This window comes from Pleurodeles waltl, chromosome 3_2 (genome assembly GCF_031143425.1).
Source record: "Pleurodeles waltl isolate 20211129_DDA chromosome 3_2, aPleWal1.hap1.20221129, whole genome shotgun sequence".
Classification (NCBI taxonomy): Eukaryota; Metazoa; Chordata; class Amphibia; order Caudata; family Salamandridae; genus Pleurodeles; species Pleurodeles waltl.
Window position 1 is genome coordinate 203,613,461 of NC_090441.1, and position 13,235 is coordinate 203,626,695.

At 51.0% G+C, this 13,235-nt stretch overlaps 1 protein-coding gene across 1 annotated transcript in view; it reads right to left on the bottom strand.

Annotated features, from left to right (window-relative positions):
* Window positions 1-13,235, bottom strand: part of ADCY10 (adenylate cyclase 10) — a 1,855,427-nt gene that overhangs the window by 1,307,741 nt on the left and 534,451 nt on the right. The gene's annotated exons all lie outside the window — the stretch shown is intronic.

Sequence of the window (13,235 nt, forward strand, 5' to 3'; positions counted from 1 at the left end):
CCTGGCTAGCAGGATCCCAGTGAGACAGTAAAAACACCCTGACATATACTCACAAACAGGCCAAAAGTGGGGTTAACAAGGCTAGAAAGAGGCTACCTTCCTACAACTTGTCGGCCTAAAAATATTTTTTTTCAAACTGCCTTTTTGAACTCGCTTTGGTTCCCCCTCAATTTCGACATGTTTTTGGCTTTTCCCTGTCACAGGCACTTGGCCCACCCACACAAGTGAGGTATAATTTTTACCAGGAGACTGAGGGGAACGTTGGGTGGTAGGAAATTTGTCCTGGTGCGGTGATCCCACGCAGAAATGTGTGAAAAATATGTTTTTAGCTGAATGTGAGGTTTGCTGAGGATTCTGGGTAAGAAAACATTGGGGGATCCACCTCCCTGGACTCCCTTGGGTGTCTAGTTTTCAGAAATGTCTCGGTTTGGTTGGTTTCCCTAGATGGCTGCTGATCCCAGGACCAGAAATGCAGGTGCCCCATCTGCAAAAACAGGTAGTTTTGTATTTGATAATTTTGATGTGTCCAGATAGTGTTTTGGGGCATTTCCTTTCGCGTGCACTAGGCCTACCCACACAAGTGAGGTACCATTTTTATTGGGAGACTTGGGGGAACGATGGGTGGAAGGAAATTTGTGGCTCCTCTCAGATTCCAGAACTTTGTGTCACCGAAATGTGAGGAAAAAGTATGTTTTAGCACAATTTTTAGGTTTGCAATGGATTCTGGGTAACAGAACCTGGTGAGAGCCCCACAAGTCACCCCATCTTGAATTCCCCTAGGTACCTAGTTTTCAAAAATGCGCAGGTTTGGTAGGTTTACTTGGGTGCTGGCTGAGCTAGAGGCCAAAATCCACAGCTAGGCACTTTGCAAAAAACAGGTCTGTTTTCCTTGGGAGAATGTGATGTATCCACGTTGCGTTTTGGGCAATTTCCTTTCGCGGGCACTAGGCCTATCCACACAAGTGTGGTACCATTTTTATCGGGAGACTTGGGGAAACGCTGGGTGGAAGGAAATTTGTGGCTCCTCTCAGATTCCAGAATTTTGTGTCACCGAAATGTGATGAAAAAGGGTTTTTTTTAGCCAAATTTTGAGGTTTGCAAAGGATTCTGGGTAACAGAACCTGGTGAGAGCCCCACAAGTCACCCAATCTTATATTCCCCTAGGTGTCTAGGTTAAAAAACGTGCAGGTTTGGTACGTTTCCCTATGTTTCCGGCTGAGCTAGAGGCCAAAATCTACAGCTAGGCACTTTGCAAAAAGCACGCCAGATTTCAATGTAAAAATGTGATGTGTCCATGTTATGTTTCCAGTCGCGAGCATTACGCCTTCCCACACAAGTGAGGTACCATTTTTATCAGGAGACTTGGGGGAACACAGAACAGAAAAACAAGTGTTATTGCCCCTTGTCTTTCTCCTCATTTTTTCTTTCCAAATGTAAGACATTTTGTAAAAATGAAGTCTATTTGAGAAATGCCCTGTGATTCACATGCTAGTATGGACACCACAGAATTCAGAGATATTCAAATAACCACTGCTTCTCAACACCTTATCTTGTGCCCATTTTTGAAATACAAAGGTTTTCTTGATACCTATTTTTCACTCTTCATATTTCAGCAAATGAATTGCTGTATACTCGGTATAGAATGAAAACCAATTGCAAGGTGCAGCTTATTTATTGGCTCTGGGTACCTAGGGTTCTTGATGAACCTACAAGCCCTATATATCCCCGCAACCAGAAGAGTCCAGCAGACGTAACAGTATATTGCTTTCAAAAATCTAAAATTGCAGGAAAAAGTTACAGAGTAAAATGTTGAGAAAAAGTGTTTTTTTTTTCAACTCAATTTCAATATTTCTTATTTCAGCTGTTGAAAGAACTACACAATTTACCCCTGGCTGAATTCAGAATGTTGTCTACTTTTCAGAAATGTTTAGCTTTTTGGGATCCAGCATTTGTTTCACACCCATTTCTGTCACTAACTGGAAGGAGGCTGAAAGCACACAAAAAAGTGAAAAATGGGTTATGTCGCAGTAAAATGCCAGAATTGTGTTGAAAAATTGTGTTTTCTGATTTAAGTCTGCCTGTTCCTGAAAGCTGGGAAGCTTGTGATTTTAGCACTGCAAACCCATTGTTAATGCCATTTTCAGGAGAAAACAAACACAAGCCTTCTTCTGCAGCCCGTTATTCCCATTTGTTTGAAAAAAAACGGCATTTTCACTGTATTTTGGCTAATTTCTTGGTCTCCTTTAGGGGAACCCACAAAGTTGGCATGGGTAACTTATGTGGATAAACATTTATGAGGGCCTAAGCGCAAACTGCCCCAAATAGCCAAAAAAAGACCTGGCACCTGAGGGGAAAACTCCTGGCAGTGAAGGGGTTAAACAACTTAGCGTATGTCCTAGCAAAAAGGCGCATTGCCAAGGCTCGTAAATCTCCAGAGTCCCCCCTCTTAGTTACTCTGGCTGCAAGACCTGCTCAAATGGGCAAAAGCAGAGTTTGTGGCCTGGCACACTCAGAAATCACACCAGAGAGATACACCACATTTAGACACAAGTTACAAATACCTGGAACAACTAATGGCCACATCTGATATCTGACCTCCAAGAACTCTACTATATCTGCACCCCCACAACCTTCGTGGCCTCAGTCAGTGGAGCTTAAGATGAGGCTCCCTGCATCGCCATCAGATGTATGGAAGTTGCACGCCCCATGGCTTCCTGCAGATGTGTTTTCAAGCCCCCCCAATTAAATCATTCAGGGTTGCCCAGTGTGATTATTAGCATGACTCTCCACACCATTACGGTGTCTCCCTGTGGCCAGATGGGTGATATATCCTGAGAGATTTGCACAAGTAGCATAGTCGCTCTTTAGTTCCCCTTGCTGTGTTGTACCAGCCCCTGGTTGCCAAGTTTATGACCAGAGATCTTCGTCTCCTGTCAAGGGATATACATTATACCACTAAGAAAACCCCAGGTGTATGACACAAGCAAACCAAACTGGAGATGAAAAATGCCACCTTTGGGGAAGGGGAATTTGTCATTTAAAATGGATGTTTTTTTTTAGCTAAGCCTCTTTGGCCCTCATTACGACCCTGGCGGTCGGTGATAAAGTGGTGGTAATACTGCCAACAGGCCGGCGGTAATAAATATGAAATTATGACCACAGCGGAAACCGCTCAGACAGACAGCTACTTCAACGCACCGACTGCCAGGGCGAAACCAACAAGCACCGCAGTGGTACCCGACCACAGCCAGGTGGAAGACAATGTTCCGCCCTCTGTATTATGAGACACCAATCCGCCACCTTTTCCGAGGCGGTACCAACAACATCAAAAGTCTGGCGGAAACACTGCACAGAAGGGAAATGACTCACCTGTGGAGACTCAGGGAACAACCACGCCGCCATGGAGCCCGAGTTGGATGTCTTTCCCATGCTCTTTTACCTTCTGCTCCATTACGAACACCATGGCCGGCGAAGACGACCACGGTGAGTACCGCCACCTAGCACACAGAGTAGGAAAAAGAGAATGACACACACATGCAACACCCCCACCCCCAACACCATACAGAGAACCAGATGCAGTAACATTACATATACACCCTGTACCCTTCAGGAATAATGCAAGGACAAAACAAATTGATTGAAGTGAGTGTAATAAGATAAAATAGTATAAATACGTGCATCAAATTAAAAAAGTATATACATATTTACAAATGTAGGGACACTGCCCAGTCCTAAATGTCCGTGGGCCACAGGGCCACATCACATAGTCCAAGGCCCCACCTTACTCCTGCAACAACACAGAGAGAACACTGCAGGGGCATCAGGTCGAAAATAGGCAGGCACCTCAGGGAGACGGATAAAGGGGGGGGGCACCTCAACCGGAAGATGGTACAACGCCACTGGTCCTGGAGGGGGCTATATGCCCTGTGCTTGATCCTGGGAAGTGCAAGGCCACAGTCTCTCAAGTGGGTGACTTCTACTATTGGTTCCGGAGGGGGCATTGTGCCCAGTGAGCTTCATCCTGGGGAGGATGGGGTGAGTGGATGGCTTCTTCCACTGGTTCTGGAGGGGGCATTGTACCCAGTGAGCTTCATACTCGGGAGGATGGGGTGAGAGGATGGCTTCTTCCACTGGTTCTGGAAGGGGCATTGTGCCCAGTGAGCTTCATACTCAGGAGGATGGGGTGAGTGGATGGCTTCTTCCACTGGTTCTGGAAGGGGCATTGTGCCCAGTGAGCTTCATCCTGGGGAGGATGGGGTGAGTGGATGGCTTCTTCCACTGGTTCTGGAGGGGGCACTGTGCCCATTGAGCTTCATCCTGGGGAGGATAGGGTGAGTGGATGGCTTCTTCCACTGGTTCTGGAGGGGGCATTGTGCCCAATAAGCTTCATCCTGGGGAGGATGGGGTGAGTGGATGGCTTCTTCCACTGGTTCTGGAAGGGGCATTGTGCCCAGTGAGCTTCATCCTGGGGAGGATGGGGTGAGTGGATGGCTTCTTCCACTGGTTCTGGAGGGGGCACTGTGCCCAGTGAGCTTCATCTTGGGGAGGATAGGGTGAGTGGATGGCTTTTCCACTGGTTCTGGAGGGAGCTTTGTGCCCTGTGATGCAGATCGCGGGTAGTGCAAGGTCACAGTCTCTCACCCGGGTGTCAGACCCACAGGATTTGCTGGGGCCAGGCCGCACAACAGCCCCTGGACGCAGGACTACACACTGTCCGCCAGCGGTGCCGGCTGCTCAGTGGTGGCAGTAGTGGTGCTGCTGGTGAGCTTGCAGTGGTGGGGGGAGGCTCCAGCCCTTCCCCTGCAGCATCGAATGGCTGAACCACCATGGTTGGTGGTGGGGGCTCCGATTGAGTCCCAGCACCAAGCCCCTTGTCCTTTCTGCCTGCTGGTGCAGGCCCCTTGCCCTTCCTGCTAGCATCAGGGGCTGGCTCCTTGCTCCTTTTGGCAGAAGCTGGGGACTGCTCCTTGCACTTCCTTTCAGCAGCCGAGGATTGCTCCTTGCCCTTCCTTTCAGCAGCTGGGGGTGCCTCCTTGCCCTTCCTTGCAGCAGCTGTGGGAGCCTCCTTGCCCTTCCTTGCAGCACTTGGTGCAGGCACCCTTTCAGGGTGGCTGACTGGTGCCTAGAATCCTCTCGCACCTGGAGTAGCTGCGGACATTTCTGTGCCTGTGGACTGGGTGGCTGAGGTGCTTCCCTGGGATTTGACCGCCCTGGCCTGACGTGAGGGACGGGGGGAGGGGGAGGGAAGAGGTCAATGGTGGAGAGGTTAAGCTGCTTAGGGACATGGGGACGGGAATCGGGAGATGGTTTGGGAGTGGAGGAAGAGGGAGTGGTGGTTGGAGGTGTCTGTCTGCTGTGTTTGGGTGCAGGTGCATGGGCTGGATGTTGTTGTGAGGTTGATGGCTGTTGGGTGTCCATTTGTGTACTTTAGGAGGAGGGAGCACAGACCCAGTGGAAGAGGGCACAGGGGATGTGTGCATGGAAGTGGGGGTTGTGACTGCCAGTGAGGGGCGTGTGCTGTTAGGTGTGCTGGTGATGGGGGTAGTGGATGAGGATTTAGTGCATGCAGGTGTGAGAGGAGACAAACTGGGAGGGAGGTGGACGTTGAGGAGGAGGGGGCCACAGTGGAGGCAGTGGATGTTGGTATGTCTGATTCTGGATGGTGTTTGTGTGAGTGCCTGTGGGATGAAGTGTGGTGCTTGTGTTTGCCATGTCCACTCTTATGTGTAGTCCTGGGTACATGCTCGTCTGACTGTGAGCTTGGAATAGGTTGGGGTGGAGGGGAATGGGATTGGGTAGAGGAAGTTGGAGGGGGAGGCTAGAAACAGGGACAATGGCTTCCATCATAGAGGAGGCCAGAGCCTGGACTGATCTATGTTGGGCCGCCATGCCAGTGTGAATGCCAGTGTGAATGCCCTCCAGGAATGCATTTGTCTGTTGCATTTGGGCTGCCAGCCCCTGGATGGCATTCACAATGGTTGACTGCCCAACAGAGATGGATCGCAGTAGGTCAATAGCCTCCTCACTCAGGGCAGCAGGGCTAACTAGGGCAGGGGGTGAGGTGCCTGGGGCAAAGGAGATGCCCACCCTTCAGGGTGAGTGGGCACGGGAAACTCGCTGAGGGGCTGCTGGGAGGGCATTGCTGGTACGGGGGTGGTGGCTGTAGCTGGGGTGGGCACAGAGGTGTCCGCCACCACCAGGGGGCTTCCATCGGAGGAGGAATCCATGTCCGAACTGTCCCCTCCTGTCTATGCCGTGGTGCTCCCCTCGCCCTCTGTCCCACTGGTGCCCTCACTGTCGGTGGATTCTGCATCCTGGGTCCAGTAGGATGCAGCTCCCTCCGCTCCCGGTGCCTCTGCTCCTCCGCCAGATAATGCTAATGCACATAAGGACAGGGTGACAAAACAAAAGGGTGGGGGAGACACAAAGAATACACTTGGTCAATGGTGCTAACAGCTCCACAGTTGGCGTACACAACACATTCACACACAGGGAACAACCCTACGCACTAGGCAATGCACTACCACTCACAATGCTGGTCACAGGCCATAGATAGGGACGCCAATTGTAACATACCTAAGACCCACAGACCCCTGCCCAGTAGTGGATGCCTACTAGCTTGGTTGGAGTACTTTCACATCAGAACCCTGCCCAACATGGAACCAACCCTGCAATACCAAGCCTGGCCTAGGGGCACCCAAAGGGCCCACACCCCCCACACGGATCCCACCCCACCAGGCGCAAGTTGTATATTGGGGCACTGTACTCACCCCCTTCTGGCTGCTGTGATGCCCCCAAGTGCCCATCCAGCTCCGATTAGGCCACCGCCAGTATGCGGGCCATCAGTGGGGTCAGGGTTCGACGGGTACCTCTTCCTCGTTGGGAGGCTATCCCCAGCTGGGTCTCCGTGGTCCTTCGTGCCCAGTGTCTCAGATCCTCCCACCGTTTCCGACAGTAGGTGCTCTGCCTGCCGTAGACCCCCAGGGTCCGCACGTCCTTGGTAATGGCCCGCCATATACCCTTCTTTTGATTGGCGCTGACCTACAGGGAAATGGACACACGGAAAGGTATTTGTTCGATCGTCCTGCCTGTTATACTCATGGCCCACCATGCCCCTTCCCATCCCCATTAGCACGGACATAGCCCCCTACATGAGGCCTTCACACACAGCACTCCATGCAATCACGCACCATGAATCGTACTCACGGTGTACTCACCTGTCAGTCTGAAGGTCCATACATCATTTGGTACTGGGGTAGGACCCCATTCACCAGTCTCTCCAACTCTGCTGAGGTGAAGGCAGGGGCCCTTTCCCCAGTCACACGAGCCATGGTCAGTTCCAGACACAGATCACAGCAGCACATGCAGTGTAGGTCCTCTCCTGTTGAAGGTCAGGTAGCAAGTGAGTGAACAGATAGAAAATGGCGGTCACATCCGCGGCTGTGCATACCATCACCGCCGGCGTACATCACCATTGGCCGCTGTACCCCATAGGGCCCAATGTTAACCAATGAGGAGTTGCACTGTGGTTTTCGACTGGCTCCCGCAACAGCGCACAACGTCAGCGGAATTACCTTATTTCCACCTGTCCCTCCATACATGACAGGCGGGGGGGCATGGATCTTAACTGCGTCACAGTACACAAATGCACCATTTGGACATCTCCAACAAAATACTGTTACAATCACAACATACATTGAACTGTAGTGGTTGGAATTAAGAGATAATGACCAGCTGCTCACCATTTTGCCCCATAGATTGCAACCGCTGCGGATGAATAGGAGATGGAGACATACCCCCGTGAACAGACCTGTGGTGCACTTTGCAACAATGGAGGACAGGCACATTATCCTCACCTATAGACTGGACAGGGCCACAATCACAGAGCTGTGTGCCCAATTGGATCCTGACCTAAACTCTCCTATCCATCACCCCACCGGGATCCACCCTCTTGTGCAAGTGCTATCAGTGCTCCATTTCCTGGCTCCTTCCAAGTGACAGTGGGCTTGGCAGCAGGAATGTCTCAGCCAATGTTCCTAATAGTGCTGACCAGAGTGTTGTCTGCCCTGATTAAACACATGTGCACCTACATCGTTTTCCCCCAGGTGGAGGATTTGGCCACAGTGTGAAAGCTGATTTCTATGCAATGGGACATATCCCCAACGTTATTGGGGCAATTGATTGAACACATATTGCATTTGTTTACTCCCCCCACCACTCCCCCTCTGGTGAAATGAACAGGTGTTCAGAAATCGAAAGAGATTACACTCCATGAATGTACAGATGGTGTGCTGGCGGACCAGTACATCTCCCACGTCAATGCAAAATATCCTGGGTTGGTGCATGATGCCTTTATCCTGAGGAATAGCAGCATCGCAAATGTGATGGCTCAACTCCAGAGGCACAGGGTGCAGCTTATTGGTGAGCCCTGGTTCCCACCCAGTATATGTTGGTGTATGAGTATGGTGTGGGCCGTAAGGGTTAGTGTGTGGCTAACAGTTGTCCCTCGATATTTGCAGGTGACTCTGGTTACCCCAACCTCTCATGGCTACTGACCCCTGTGAGGAATCCCAGGACAAGGGCAGAGGAACGTTACAATGAGGCACATGGGCGAACAAGAAGAATTATAGAGAGGACCTTTGACCTCCTGAAGGCCAGCTTTCGTTGCCTCCATCTAAGTGGAGTGCTACTCACCTAAGAAGGTCTGCCAGATCATCATAGCATGCTGTATGTAACCTTGCCTTGCGTCGCCAGGTGCCTTTTCTGCAGGAGGAGGAGGCTGGAGGTGGCCATGTGGCAGCAGTGGACCCTGTGGACAGTGAAGATGAGGAGGCAGAGGATGAGGATGAGGACAGCAGAAGTGCAATAATTCATCAGTACTTCCAATGACACACAGGTAAGACAGTGTAACTTCACATTTAATTGACAGTTGTGTGTTTGACATTGTCACTGGCAGGCTGTTTTTCCCACTTCTATGGCCACTCACTGTACCATTTGGCATCTCTATTTGCAGATATTTGTGCCCCACTATCGCTCCTGGTGTGTTGACTGCAGCCAACCATAGGTCTGTCCTATGTATACATTACTGTAAAGTTGAATTGAAATGCTTAAACCTGGAAAAACGAATACATACTTAAATCACTTGACATACTCCATACTTGTATTTTTTCAAAGGGTGTTTATTTAAGTGCTAAGAAGTAGAGGGGGTAGTGGAATGGGCTGGGTTGATGATGGAGGAAAGTCCAGGATAGAGTGCAGTCTATTTGTATCACAGGTGCATTGTCCAAGGGGGGATAGGAAGGGAAGCAATGGCACTTCAAGGTGGACAGGGTGACAGAGTGGGACACAAGGGTGGCAATCAGGAGAGTCTTATTTCCTGGCAGGGGTCTTGACAATAGTGTCTGGCTTCTGCCTGGATCGCAAGGAACGTTTGTGGGGTGGTTCTCCTTCTGCAGGGGGAGGGTTGCTGGTGGCCTGTTACTCCTGTGGTGGGGCCCCCTGTCCACTAGCGGCAGCGGAGGTGGAGGACTGTTCATCAGTTTGGCTAGTGTCAGGGACCCAGTGGTGTGCCACTGACTCCCTCATAGTGTTGGCCATGTCTGCCAGCACCCCTGCAATGGAGACCAGGGTGGTGTTGATGTCCTTCAAGTCCTCCCTGATCCCCAAGTACTGTCCCTCCAGCAGCCGCATGTTCTCCTGCAACTTGTCCAGTATCTGGCCCATCGTCTCCTGGGAATGTTGGTATGCTCCAAGGATCACAGTGAGTGCCTCCTGGAGAGTCAGTTCCCTGGGCCTGTCCTACCCCTGTCGCACAGCAGTCCTCCCAGCTTCCCTGTTGTCCTGTGCCTCTGTCCCCTGAACCATGTGCCCACTGCCACTGACCCCAGGTCCCTGATCGTCCTTTGTTTGTGGGGTCGCCTGGGGTCTCTGTAGTGGTGGACACACTGCTGTTTGACGTGTCCTGGGGACAGAGGTATGGGCCTGCTGGGTGGGTGCTATGGTGGTGTTTCCTGAGGGGGGGAGGCTCTGTGGTGGTTTGTGACTGTGCCTGGGTAACCGACTGTACGGAGATCCATGATGAGCCAGGTTGGTCATCCAGATCCAGGCGAGCAGAGCTGCTGTCATCACTGTGGGCCTCTTCTGGGGGCAGGGTTGGATGTTGCTGGCACTTCTTCTCCGGTGACATTGGCTGGGGTACCTGTGGGGATGTGAATGCAGTATTATTGTTTCTGCGTGTGACATATTGTGCATGGGTGTGTTGCCCTCTATGGTTGTTGTTGCCCTGGCAGATTTGCCTTTGTGTGAGTTGCTATTTGGTGGGGTAGGTGATTCTCTCCAGTGTGCATGCAGTGGTGATAGGTGTCCATGCAGGTCTGTGAGGGGTGTCTATGCATTGGTGTTGCATGCAGGGCTTGGTATTGGGATGATTGGGTTATGATGGTGGGGTATGTGGGAGGCGGTGAAGTGATGGGAGTGAGAGTAAGGGTTGGGGTTTGTGATGAGATGCAGGTAGGGGGGGGGTGATAGTAATAGAGATTTGACTTACCAGAGCCAGTCCTCCTTCTACTCCTGCCAGGCCCTCAGGATGCATGATTGCCAAGACTTGCTCCTCCCATGTTGTTAGTTGTGGGCGAGGAGGTGGGGGTCCACCGCTAGTCCTAGGTACAGCTGGTTGGTGTCTTGCTGCCACGGAACGCACCTTCCCACGTAGGTTGTTCTACCTCTTCCTGATGTCATCCCTTGTTCTGGGGTGCTGTCCCACGGCGTTGACCCTGTCCACGATTCTCCACCATAGCTCCATCTTCCTAGCAATGGATGTCTGCTGCACCTGTGATCCAAATAGCTGTGGCTCTAACAAGATGATTTCCTCCATCATGACCCTTAGCTCCTCCTCTGAGAACCTGGGGTGTCGTTGTAATGCCATGGGTGTAGTGTGAGTGGTGTGGATGAGGGTGTGTGGGGTGATGTGTTTGGGTGTGTGATGTAAGGTGCGTGGATGGTGTATAGGTGATGGTGTTATGTGGCTCTGGTGGTGTGGGTGCTCTTGCTGTATCTCTCTCTGGTGGCAATTCTTTCTAGTTGTAAAGGGATGTGGGTATTGTGGGTGGGTGTTTTATAGTGGTGTGGGTGTGTGGGTGTGGTGCTGTGTATGGGTGTCAGGTGTGTGTAGTTTGAATTGTCCAATGTGGTGTAGTTTTGTTTGAGTGTGTGTATTTTGAGTGCGGCAGTATGTCCCGCCAATGGTTTACCGCCACTGAATGTCCGCCACAGTAATTTATGGGCCATGATGTGATGGGCGTAGTTCTGTTGCCGTAACGGTGTGGGTTTTGCTACCAGCGGTTTATCACTGACCTTTCGGCTGGCAGACGTGTGTGTGGCTGTATAGTGATGGATTGGTATGTGCGTGTCATAATATGATTGGCGGTTATCCACAGCGGCGGCGTTATGTTGGCGACAGTCGGCATGGCGGTAAGTGGGATTTACGGCCAATGTCATAATGAGGGCCTTTGTTTAGTCTTTCTTCTTTTTCTCTCATACTTTCTTTTTTCTCCAGTTAGTCAGTACAGTGGTTTAATCTTGGGGAAATAACCCCTGCAGGTCTTAATATTTTCCCTAGCCCTCTTTGTGAAATGATGACGAAGGGATATAAATTGCTACTGCACCCACCAGGACGATTGTGTCATTCACAGATAGGTTGGATAGACACTAGGAGTGCATTCTATTGGTATGGAATACTTGTCGGCACTAATATTTGGCTAATATCTAACTTGTATTTACTGCATAATCATCATATTGTTTTTTTAATGTTTGATCCATCAGTGTGATGTGAATACTGAAACAGTTTTAAGGAAATACTTGTTAAAAAAACCAGGAAGTGTTAGCTTCCTCTCTTTATGCAGATCACTTTCCTGTTTGTCTAATGTGACAGGCGTTCAAGAAATCTGAGCACGGCGGTCGTCTAAACACAACAAAAGAGGGTCCCACGAAGTCGGTGGTCAAGTCAGCAAGTTGAGCAATGCAGGACAGAGTGCTGGGGACCTGGACTGTGCTGTGCACGAAGGATTCCTTGCAAAAGTGCACAGAAGCCCTAGCAGCTGCAGATCATGCAGTACACAGGATTACTGTCTGGCGTGGGGAGGCAAGGACTTACCTCCACCAAATTTGGACAGAAGGGCCACTGGACTGTCGGGGTCACTTGGATCCAGCTCCTGTGTTCCAGGGACCACGCTCTTCAAGATGAGAGGGGACCCAGAGGACCGGTGATGCAGAAGTTTGGTGCCTGCGTTAGCAGGGGGAAGATTCTGTCGACCCACAGGAGATTTCTTCTTGGCTTCCAGTGCAGGGTGAAGGCAGACAGTCCTCAGAGCATGCACCACCAGGAAACAGTCGAGAAAGCCAGCAGGATTGGGCGCTACAATGTTGCTGGTAGTCGTCTTGCTACTTTGTTGCGGTTTTGCAGGCGTCCTGGAGCAGTAACCGGTCGATCCTTGGCAGAAGTCGAAGAGGGAGATGCAGAGGAACTCTGGTGAGCTCTTGCATTCGTTATGTGAAGAGAAACCCACAGGAGAGACCCTAAATGGCCCTCAGAGGAGGATTGGCTACCTAACCAGATAAGCACCTATCAGGAAGGGTCTCCGACGTCACCTGCTGGCACTGGCCACTCAGAGGTCTCCATTGTGCCCTCACACCTCTGCATTCAATATGGCAGAGGTCTGGGACACACTGGAGGAGCTCTGGGCACCACCCCTGGGGTGGTGATGGACAGGGGAGTTGTACCTCCCCTTTCCTTTGTCCAGTTTCGTGCCAGAGCAGGGGCTGGGGGAACCCTGAACCGGTGTAGACTGGCTTATGCAAGGAGGGCGCCATCTGTGCCCTTCAAAGCATTTCCAGAGCCTGGGCTGCCCAGACCCCAGGAGGGCAGAAACCTGTCTGAGGGTTGGCAGCAGCTGCAGAGAAAACCCCAGAGAGCTAGTTTGTCAGTACTCGGGGTCTATGCTGGAGCCCCAGGGATGCATTGGATTGGCACCCCAATACCAGATTTGCAATGGGGGACAATTCCATGATCTTAGACATGTTACATGGCCATATTCGGAGTTACCATTGTGAAGCAACATATAGGTATTGACCTATATGTAGTGCATGCGTGTAATGGTGTCCCCGCACTCACAAAGTCCCTTTGCCCTGAACAATGTGGGGGCACCTTGGTTAGTGCAAAGGTGCCCTCACACTTAGTA